Here is a 10,540-nt window from a genome sequence, read left to right on the forward strand (position 1 = left end):
CCCCAGACGAGATCTTCAGGACACCGTAATGTTACTCTTTCCGTAATGTTATTGAGATTAAATCGTGTCCCGACCTCTCTCCAAATCAATTTGTGTTGATAATCGCTTGTGGCACTAAAACGATTCTCATCCGTAAGGAGGATACGACTCCATTGATGAGATGCCCAGTTTTTGCGCTTCCTGCGCCACTGTAAACGGTGATGCCGATGGCCAACTTTCAAATTGATGCAGCGTTCAGGACGACAGGTGCATAGGCCACCTTTGTGAAGGTGTTTAGACACAGTAAACCACTACAATTGTTGCCAGTTACTGTTCACAGTTGTTGAGCTGTGGCGCTCACTGACTGCGTTCGGGCTCTTTTCGACTGCAGGACTATATATCGGTATTTGCTGCAGTTGTTTTTCCTGTGACGGCCACCACCAACCTTTCTAACAGCTGTACCTATGGTTTAGAAGGCTTTCTAAACGCGCGAAACGCTACTTTTATTGATTCCGAACTCTTCGGCTATACTGATCATACTTCGCCCCTACTCCATATTTTCGATCATTCTTCCACGTGTGAAGTCATCCAGATCATTCTTCTAGCCAAATATTTCACGAAAGAACTCCTTGCAGCGAATGTCTTTAATTGCATCTCCATCTTTCCTTTTATGGTAATCTCGAGTTGAGCGCGGCGACCATACGCGTTTTGCGTACGCTCATGTAGCCTGTGACGTTTTTTTCTTGACATTTGCATACGCATGAGCTTTCTACTGAGTTGCGTGTTCATTGTACTGAACGCAAGAACCCATTTTCTACAATTTCATGGCTATCTGAATAAAATTTACATTGTTGCTTAAGTTTTGCTCACCAGTATAATTTGAAGCAAAATCTTATACTCTCGGCAATACTTAAGTTTAGAGCTACTAAAGAAAGGAGGAGATAGCTTTATAGGAGCCTTACTTCAGTTTAAAGAGGACACATGTAGCAGTTCATTCTGAAGCTATAAAAATAACTTTAATTCGCAATGCATACCTTTCTTTTTATTAAACGGTTTTTTCAGGTTGTTCATTTCACTAATATAGTGCATAGCATGAGTTAATAAATTCCCAAAACCTGTGATCAGACATGTTTAAGGAGAAAATATGTTTTTCGAAACACCTGTGTATTGTACAAAATAGAAAACCCAGTGCTTACAGAAGAAACCAAATTGTGGTTCCTGAAATGTCTGTTCAAAGTAAAAAAATCAGCTTCTACAGAATAAAAGAAACAAAAATTATCTAATCCTTAAAGATCCTGAAATGATCTAATGATCTAATCGGTATTTTACTTCCAGAAATAGCAGAATTCCAAGAAAACTAGAAATAAAATTTTGGGTTTAATTTCGATCAGAGATTGTAAATTCTTATTCGATTACGAAAATGCAGTGGTTCACATTTGTTTTTGAACACTTGTCTTTTTCAGCTTTTTTCTTTCAAATATCAGTTTAAAAGTTAGTGAAATAGCTTTATTTTTCTTTCACAGATACTAATGGTAATCACTGTTAAAGCCTGTTGATTTTGAAAAAAAAAATATGCAAAACTTTTTTTTTCGCAAATATAGTTATTTATTCAAAGTGTTCTGAAAATGCAGTATTCGGAAGCTTTGAATAAACCATTTATATTTATAAAAATATGAAAATAACGGAACATCCAGTATTTGGTTGGATACCTTCTAAATAAAATTACACTTTTCATGCACTTTAGCATGGATTTAACTAAAGTTTTTAACCTAAGAATGTTCTATTTGCTCAACTCCTCGACAACAATTACTTTTAGTAGAGCTGTCAAAAAATATCATGTTATCTTATTCTTTTTACCATCTCAAGCCATGTATGATTTATAAATTTTAAGTTAGGAGATTGTAGAGAAGTTTTGATGAGACCGTTTTATAATAGCCACAAGAGAAAGGTCTGAAAGTTTAGAATCGTTATTCTGATACAACTTGAATCTATATAGCATTTCAAGACTTCTTGGAGATGCTTTTAAGTTTTTATTAAGAATATTTATATCTATTTATAACGATTTATATTATTTTCTATAAAAGCTGAATTTCTCGTCCCAGGGGCTTCCAAATATTTCCAAACCATAATGTTTTCCCTCCCCTTGCTTAACAGTAGGCAACAGGTTATTTTAGATTCAACTCTTCGTTCTCACTGCACAGTAATTCTTCCATCGGACTCAGATATCTTAAATTTCGACTCGTCTGCAAATATAACATTGTTTCAATATGGTAAATTTTGTTTACCTTGGATTCTGCAAATGCCAGGTTTATTTTCTTTGCTTCCTAGTTGAAGAAGAATTGCCTTCCTCCTTATTGCTCCACGTATCAATGTATCCCAATCACGTTTCGAACAGTTTAAGGGTAACTTTTATTGCAAACTGTTTTTCAAATTCCACTGTAAGCTCTTCCAACATTAATTTGTGGGTCTTGTGTGATTGTTCGTAGGTTAAATCCCGATTCCATGGTGTTAACTTGAATGTGGTCCAGACTTCAATGGATTTTCAACAGTATCATAAAAGTTTCGTTGTTTTATGACACCAAACACAGTTGAACGCTCAAGGATACATTAGATATTTCAAATATTTTTACTATTTTTAAAATGCCGAATAATTATATTCCATACAGAACTTTTAATTAATTCGTAGTGTCTTTTCATGATTACTTCAGATATGGAACAGTTAATAAATTTTATTAAATTAGTAATGATTCCCAAACTCAGATGCTGATTCTTGTAATGTAGTTTTCTATTAAGTGAAAAGTTGCGCCAGAAAAAAACACATCTCATGCCGAAACATTTCAGCTAAACCTTCGAGTGTCAGAAATATTATGAGAGTTACTGATTAACACTTTTCGAATAAAATATTTTATTAGAAGGAATATTTTGATGATATTTATTTTTTAAGAAGCAAGGTTTAAAATAGAGAAAAAATAATATATTAGAAAACAATTTGAAGTTTATGTTTAAAAACTATAAAAGTGTCGCCAAAAAATGTGAGCAACTACCTTGATTAAAATAGTTTGGAACTGCATTCTTTCACGTCTGAAAAGAAAACAAGATAATTTGCAGATCTACAATGCAATAATCATGAAAATAATATCGCTTTAGCAAAAATTCTGCTAAAGCTAATTTAAAATGGAAGAAAAGAAGTATCTGATTTATTACTAAAACTAATTGATCATTGCTGCAAAAAGCTATATATTATCTTATTACATCGAGCATCTAAATATATATCTGTGATCAAAGTTTAACTATAGCAAGGTATTCCTGAAAGTGGGCGAAACAGAAAATCCAGAATACATGAAGATTATATCCCAATTAATTTTTTCTAATGTTACATAAAGCTAACAACTTTTATATTTATTTTTGATCAAAATTAAAGTAATACACGGGGCTTGAATGCTGTAATCATAAGAGTACTCGGACACGGGGCCCAACTTTGTCGAAAATAATTTTTAAAATTAAATATTAAATCAATATAAGTTATAAACTTTTATAACTATTCACCTGACTTGTGAATAGTTATAAAAGTTTATAACTATTCACAAGTCAGGTGATTTAGGTATAAAATACTAAATTTCAAAATTATTTCGCTACTATGATAGTACTTGCATGGTAAAAGTTCTGATGTTCGAGAGATGCACGCATTTTCATTATTAAAACGAAGAAGGAATAACATAATACAGAATGAGCTAAAGAATGAGCATAAGATAAATCGGATCAAAACAGGCAACCAAAAAATACATAAGTATCGATAGATAAACAATCGAACAATTACATAAGTAGCATGGTATCCAGATTAGATTATTAAGAATGGTCATAGGACTTTTGACATTTTCTGAAGAGCAGTAGTTATAGTTATCTATTGGTACAGCGCTAGACAAATGCCACTAGAATGCCAAAAGCAAAGATACTTTCGGTTTTAAATATTTCATGCATTTTCTCGAATTCATATTGATAAATATAGTAGAATATTATGTACATTATTTGCATCTTTAGGTAGAGATAAATTTGAAAGACTGCCATTTGGCATATGCTCAGCTCCGGAAAACTTCCAAAGAAAATTAAGTCAAATAATAGAACGTTTAGAAGGAGTCGAATACATAACCGACGATATCATAATGTATGGATCTAATAAAAATGAGCACGACCTATCTCTTGGAAATGTAGTGCAGAAAACACAAGAAAATAATGTGAAGTTCCAGGGAAAGTAAATCGTGTGATATTATATAGGGCATGAGCTAAGTGAAGCTGGTTTAGAATCTGATCGCTCTAAAGTGGAAGCAATTGATAAAATGACTTAACCGAAAAATGTGCCTTCTTTGTAAAGATTTTCAGGAAGGATTTATTACTTAACCAAATTTACTCCTAATTTAACCGCAACCTTAAACACCTAGTTGAAAGATGTCTGATTACTACTTGAAATCGTGTACTAATGACAGTTACTTGAAAAATGTATATTTTTTTGTTTTTCAGTCCAGTGTCAAAGGAACTGCAATGAAAAGTGACAAAAAGCTTTCTAAACGCTTAAAGAATTGATTGTAAAAGTATCTGCATTAAATTTTTACGAGTTAATAAGCATAGAGTTCTTTCAGCGGATGCAAGTTCTGAAAGATTAAATGGTATTTTATTGTAAAGAAATTAACTAATAAGTTATGCTTTCAGAGCTCTGAAGAAGAGCGAAAAAAATCACGCTGAGATAGAAAAAGAACTTTTAGCAGTTACTTTTGGCTATTCTAAATTTCATCAATATACATATATGTAATAATTTTGTAGATAATGACACTAATTCCTTGTTAGTCATGATCGAGATGTTTTAGAGAGATACTGCGGTCACACAAATAGGATGTCTAATAGACGAATGGGCACTTGGGAAACCGGAAACAGTTGGATATTTATAACCACGGAGTATAAAGAAGGATGTGAAACTCATATTACCACTTTTTCTCCCAATAGTCCACTTTTGGTGGCATTATTTATAGAGGGCGTTATAGTCATCACCCTTTCACTTTAAGCAGAAATATTGATTTAATATTTAATTTTATTTTGGATAAAGAATCTAACGGAACCTTTTTCACCGCTGGATGTAACGGTGGCTATACAACTTTGAGGCGCAAGAATAAAAGCTTGGGAATGAAAAACTCAAGCCTATTTTATAGCTCAAAAGGTAAGCAACATTTATATCATGCCTGATGAGAGGATTTTATATAACAAGGGTGGCCAAAGTGCGGCTCGTGAGCCTGATACGGCTCTTGCAGGCAATTTGTGCGGTTCATGCATATAAGATATATGTATGAAATATGGTAAACTCAAAACTATTCAGTGTTCAAAAGGAAGAAATTAATTAGTTTCAACTGTTTTTACAAAGTTATCAGGGATTTCTTTCTATTTAAAACCTCCTCCACTACTTGTATAATGATGTAAATATGAACTTGTGGCTTTTAGAAAAGCTAGATACGACTCTCGAAAATGCAAACTATTTTCCCCTCCTTCTTTTCTGTTTGAAGTATATATAATGAATAATGAAAAGGAAAAGAAAAATAAATAAGAATTATAATGAAAAGGAAAATAACATAATATTGTTTAATTTTAGCATGCTTGCATGGTTAAGTGAAAGTATAAGGATAGCAGATGATTGTAATGAAAAATGGATTGTGTGTGAAATTCACAACTTATTTTAATATGAGTTGTTATTTAATATAATTTAAATAAGTTGCGAATATTATGAAATCGCATGAATTGATCATATAAATAAATGGTGAAAATTTTAAACCTGGCAGGGGATGTTATGTATTTTTTATTGTAATTATGTATTTTATTATTTTATTATTAGACTATTATGCATTTTTTAACTATAAAGATTTTAAATCTGAATTCGTGGAAGTATTCCAGTATTATATCTACTTAAATATAACACTGGAATACTTTTAATTTCGCATTAAAAATTTCAAATTAAATCTGAGTCATTAAATTTTAGATTAACATCACAGTAACATGAAAAAATTAAGAACAAATTAATACATTAAGCATATTTTTGTCTCTTACGGAAGTGATTTCTAATACTATTTGTATGTACTTACTGAAATATATACATATTTTTTTTCGAGATCCTCCTTTTTTCGAGAGCAGAGTAAAATAGAATCATTAATAAAGAGAATTCAGAATTTAAGTTAATAGAATATTACTTCACAAACATAAAAATTTGTATAAATAGTTACAAACATAATCCAAAGAGTAAAAAGTTAAACTTTTCCTCCTTCGTTGCGAAGCTTAGCTTCCTCGCAAGGCGTGTAAATGGTTACATTTGGAATCGCCAAAAGGCAACTGCAGCGCCATCTAGTTCTGGACCCGTCTGACAAGTATGCCGTGGCACCTCCTTTTTTGTATTCCATGTTCACAACATAATTTTATATGTTGATGAATAATTTAGGCTACACATTCTCCTTTTCACATTTATGGGCACCCCCACAAATTTATATACACTTATCACATTTCTAGACAGTAGACGATACAACGAAGCATCATGACACGCGCTAGCAGAGCAAGAGATAGTCTGATTTCAGCAAAGGGCTATACATAAGTGTCAAATTTCTTGTTTAAGTTCTGAATGGTGATTGAACAAGATCTTATGGCAATGCAGATGACAGAATGCAGTTAGTTTTTTAAGTGACGTAATATAGATTCCAAAAGAGAAACACAGCTAAATTAAAGACAGTAATTTTTAGTTTCATATTTTGTTTATCTTACATATATGTATGACAAACGACTGAATGAAATTGTTCAACTTGCTGTTGAAACCGGAGTCATTAAAAGCATAACTAAGAAACATCATCATAAGGCGTCTCAGATATTACAAAAAATATTATTAAATTCATAAAAATGTGATCAGGATATACGTTACAAAACGGACCGGCAGATGGCCGGCACTCTAAGCAAAGTATGTCTGAATATAACAGAAACAGATAATTTTGAGAATTCAGAAATTTGTACTCTAATTCCAGCACCTAACGGCAAAATTAAGGAACTGAAGAAAAAGAGTAAACGTGATACTACTCCACATTGTTTAAAGAAATATATTTTAGAGGTTGGCCAGAAAGAAAACATCAACTAGATGTTCAAGACAAAATATTTTGGAGTTATAGAGGTGAGTTGACAATAAAAAATGACTTATTTTTCAAAGATGGAAGGTAATTATCGCTTCCGCTATGCAAAATGAGATGTTAAATTTAATACATGAAGGTGAGTCTCATACAGAAAAATGTAAGAAAACAGCTAGAGATGTTTCGTTTTGACCAGTTATGAACAAGCAGATAGAATATAAAATTCAAAATATTCTATATATAATGAATATAAGAACAAAAGTGTTAGGGAACCTGTGACATCACATGATGTTTCTAATTTTTCTTGGTATAAAGCCGGGAGAGATATAATTTGAGATAAACGAAGATGCATACATATTAACTATAGATGATTAATTACTTACTGCAACTTTTTTGAATTCTTCAAATTACTTGATACACGAAATCAGTTAATGATCAATTATCTGAGACCTCATTTTCCAAGATATGACATACTACTAGTAATATCTCATAACAAACCTTAATATTCGAGCAAAGACTGAGGAATTTGCGAAGAATTGCTTATTCAAGCACGATCATACATCCACAGTCGAATGAATAAGCAGAGTGATCAATATAAAAGGTGAAGAAGTTATTAAAGAAAGCTCGAGCAGATCTTGTTGATCATAAATTAGTGTTGTTAACTCATTGCAACTTTGACGTGTCTCCCCGCTGTCAGAAATTTAGCTGTTTCCATATCGCAGGGTTGAGCCAACAAGAGAGACAGACAGGCAGTTGAAGACTGAAGTTTTTTTTCCCAATGGCAGATTGTGAACAATTACAAATGTAACTCAGTCCATTAATCTATACAAGGCCAGATGTGGTGGTCTCTTTATTATGAAGGCACCTAATAGGTGGGCCACCATCGCCTTTCCTATGAAGGGACGGACAGTTACAGCCATGCCTTCTCCGGGATTCGAACCCAGGCCCTTCGGCATCGCAGTCAGCTTCCCTGACCACTATACCGACTGGGCGGCTTGAAGACTGGAGTTGTCTGCGAGAATTTCTGTAGGGTTCTCGTGTATTGACTCAGCATAGCGTCTACGACAGGGTGTTCTCACAGTAGTTCGAATTTGGTTTTTAGCCGGTGTGGCTGATACAGTTTTGAAGGATGTTGAGATAACATCTGAAATGAGGTAGAAACGATTAAAGCTACGATTATTTCTTTGAACTGTATTTTATTAAAGTCAGTAAATATTTCTGCGTATAAAGTCGTGTTTATAGGTAATAAGAACTATTGAAATTAGATTTACTATGTGAAATATAAATCATTCCCAACCTGACAAGCAGGACAGCAACACTCCAACTAATGAGATGTTAGGATCACCAGTTAAACGAAATTAAAATCTCAAGTTGTGAAAAATATGAAAGAAACCAGAAAGAATGAAATAGAAGTGATATTACTGTCATGTTTCTAAACAGTTGCGCAGAGGAGTTTGTGTTAAGGTTGCCAATAAGCGAGTGGTTGTAGAAATATGGAAAACGCCCAGATCATACATACTATTGCGTTCTACGGGATCGTGGATTTTGAGTAATTGATGCTAACACGTGACAAAGAATCAAAATGAAATTTATTCGCCAGTATTACTTAGGACAGTTCCAAGAACCCATTTACAGTCGTAGAAAAACTATGATAAACACGCTGAACAATCAGCAAAACAGCCCTCAGGCTATAACGGTGAAGACAGCTTCACGGCAAAGCACTAAAGTACAGCTCCAGTGTCGGTCGACCATACTCAAGTTAATCTCTGAACTCAAGATACTAGTACACTACTGAGTTCAAGATACTCTTCTACATTACTATTCCGAGGACAGGTAGAGTATATATAGTTTTAATTTGCCTTCGCGAATATTCTCAGGAAAATCGCTAAGAATTCTTTCTAGAATGTTCTCTCTCCGTCTATGACATATCGTCAATTTTGTTGCCAAATGAGCGATTTTGTGCCCAAATCTGTCCACCCTGCCTTTCCTTGCCACTTTCTGTATACTCTAACCCCGCTTTGTGGGGAAGATATCTAACCGCAGCTGGGAATTTAGCAACAATACTAAGATCAGGAGGAATAGTATTCAGAAAAAATGGAAAAAAAAGTTAAAGAGACGGAATAAAAAGCTGTTCGACTTCAGAACACACAAGCTACCGATTTCAGCTGACTCAGAAATATTGAACATTGAGCTAAAAACGGAAGAGCGACTGAAAAGCTGGCCAGATATTTGGATTAAATTCAACTCTTAAAAAACAAATCTGGAAGGTTTCAGATTTTAAATTACGTCCAAAGGGGCGTTTTTTTTAACGTTTTGTGTGTTACCTTTATTTATTAAATATTACGTTCTCTGCACTTAAACCATAAAATTCAGTTCAATAGCAATGTCGCAAAATAATTTTAAAATGAGCATATCTGAGGGATTTCCGATACACAGTTCCGCGCGCTGGAGATAAAAAAGGTTTTTTTCTCCCCGTAGAGTGTTGCCATTGCTCGTTTTTGTTGTGTAGAGAAATTGTCTGATCGCGTTATAAACACTAGGTGAATGATTTTCTGATTTAAGGAAATCTTAATTTTATTTGATTCTGAATTATTTATTTTAATGCTTTAATTTTGAGGAAAAACAGATGCTTCTGGGAAATTATTTAGTTTAAAAGAATATTATTTATTTTTCTTTTATTTGCAATTTTTGTACAAGCTTTGATTAATTGTGAAAAGAAGCAGGGAAAGGGAGGCAATTTTGCTAAGTCATGATTTCGCGCGCTTTGTCCTTTAGAATGTTCTAGAAGGAATTTCATTGTGCAGTTGACCTTAGGACGGGAAGTACGTGACAGAAGGGTCAGAGGTTCCAACTTGACTTTCGATGTAAGTCATTCAGGTTTTTGGCGATTGAGGGTCCGGTTGTTGGCTAAATGAAGAAGGGCGCGCATGCGCGATCACCCTTATTTCCGCATTCAAGGGTTGAAAACGCAAAATTTTGCCAAAATTAAGGGGGCGATAATTGAAGCCATAGTGGGAGCCCGCGTTTGTGAAAGAGAGGAAGAAAATTCGAGTTTGAATCACTTACTGGCTTGCTGATCTTACTTTGTGGATGTTACTTTTGAAACTTGCTCTTGGGGTTGAGCAAGAGAAAACGATATAATTTACGAAGAGAGGTGTTTCCCGGCGGGGAGCGGCAAATATGCTCCCCGGCCGCGTTTTGGTTAAGAGGCGAGATTGAAGAGGTATGAGTATTTGCTCAAAGGCTTCACTTTACTCACTTACTCTTGGAATCACTTTTACGTATGACACTTTTCGTGCGAGACTTGGCAAGACTTGCTTGGGGAACTTACTTTGGACGTTACTCTTGAAACTTGCTCTGGGATTAAGCGTTCTAAATGATGTAATTTACGAAGAGAGATGCTCCCCTGCCGCGTTCTCGAG

This window comes from Stegodyphus dumicola, chromosome 9 (genome assembly GCF_044657685.1).
Source record: "Stegodyphus dumicola isolate Sdum_Otavi_A_Nest chromosome 9, ASM4465768v1".
Lineage (NCBI taxonomy): Eukaryota > Metazoa > Arthropoda > Arachnida > Araneae > Eresidae > Stegodyphus > Stegodyphus dumicola.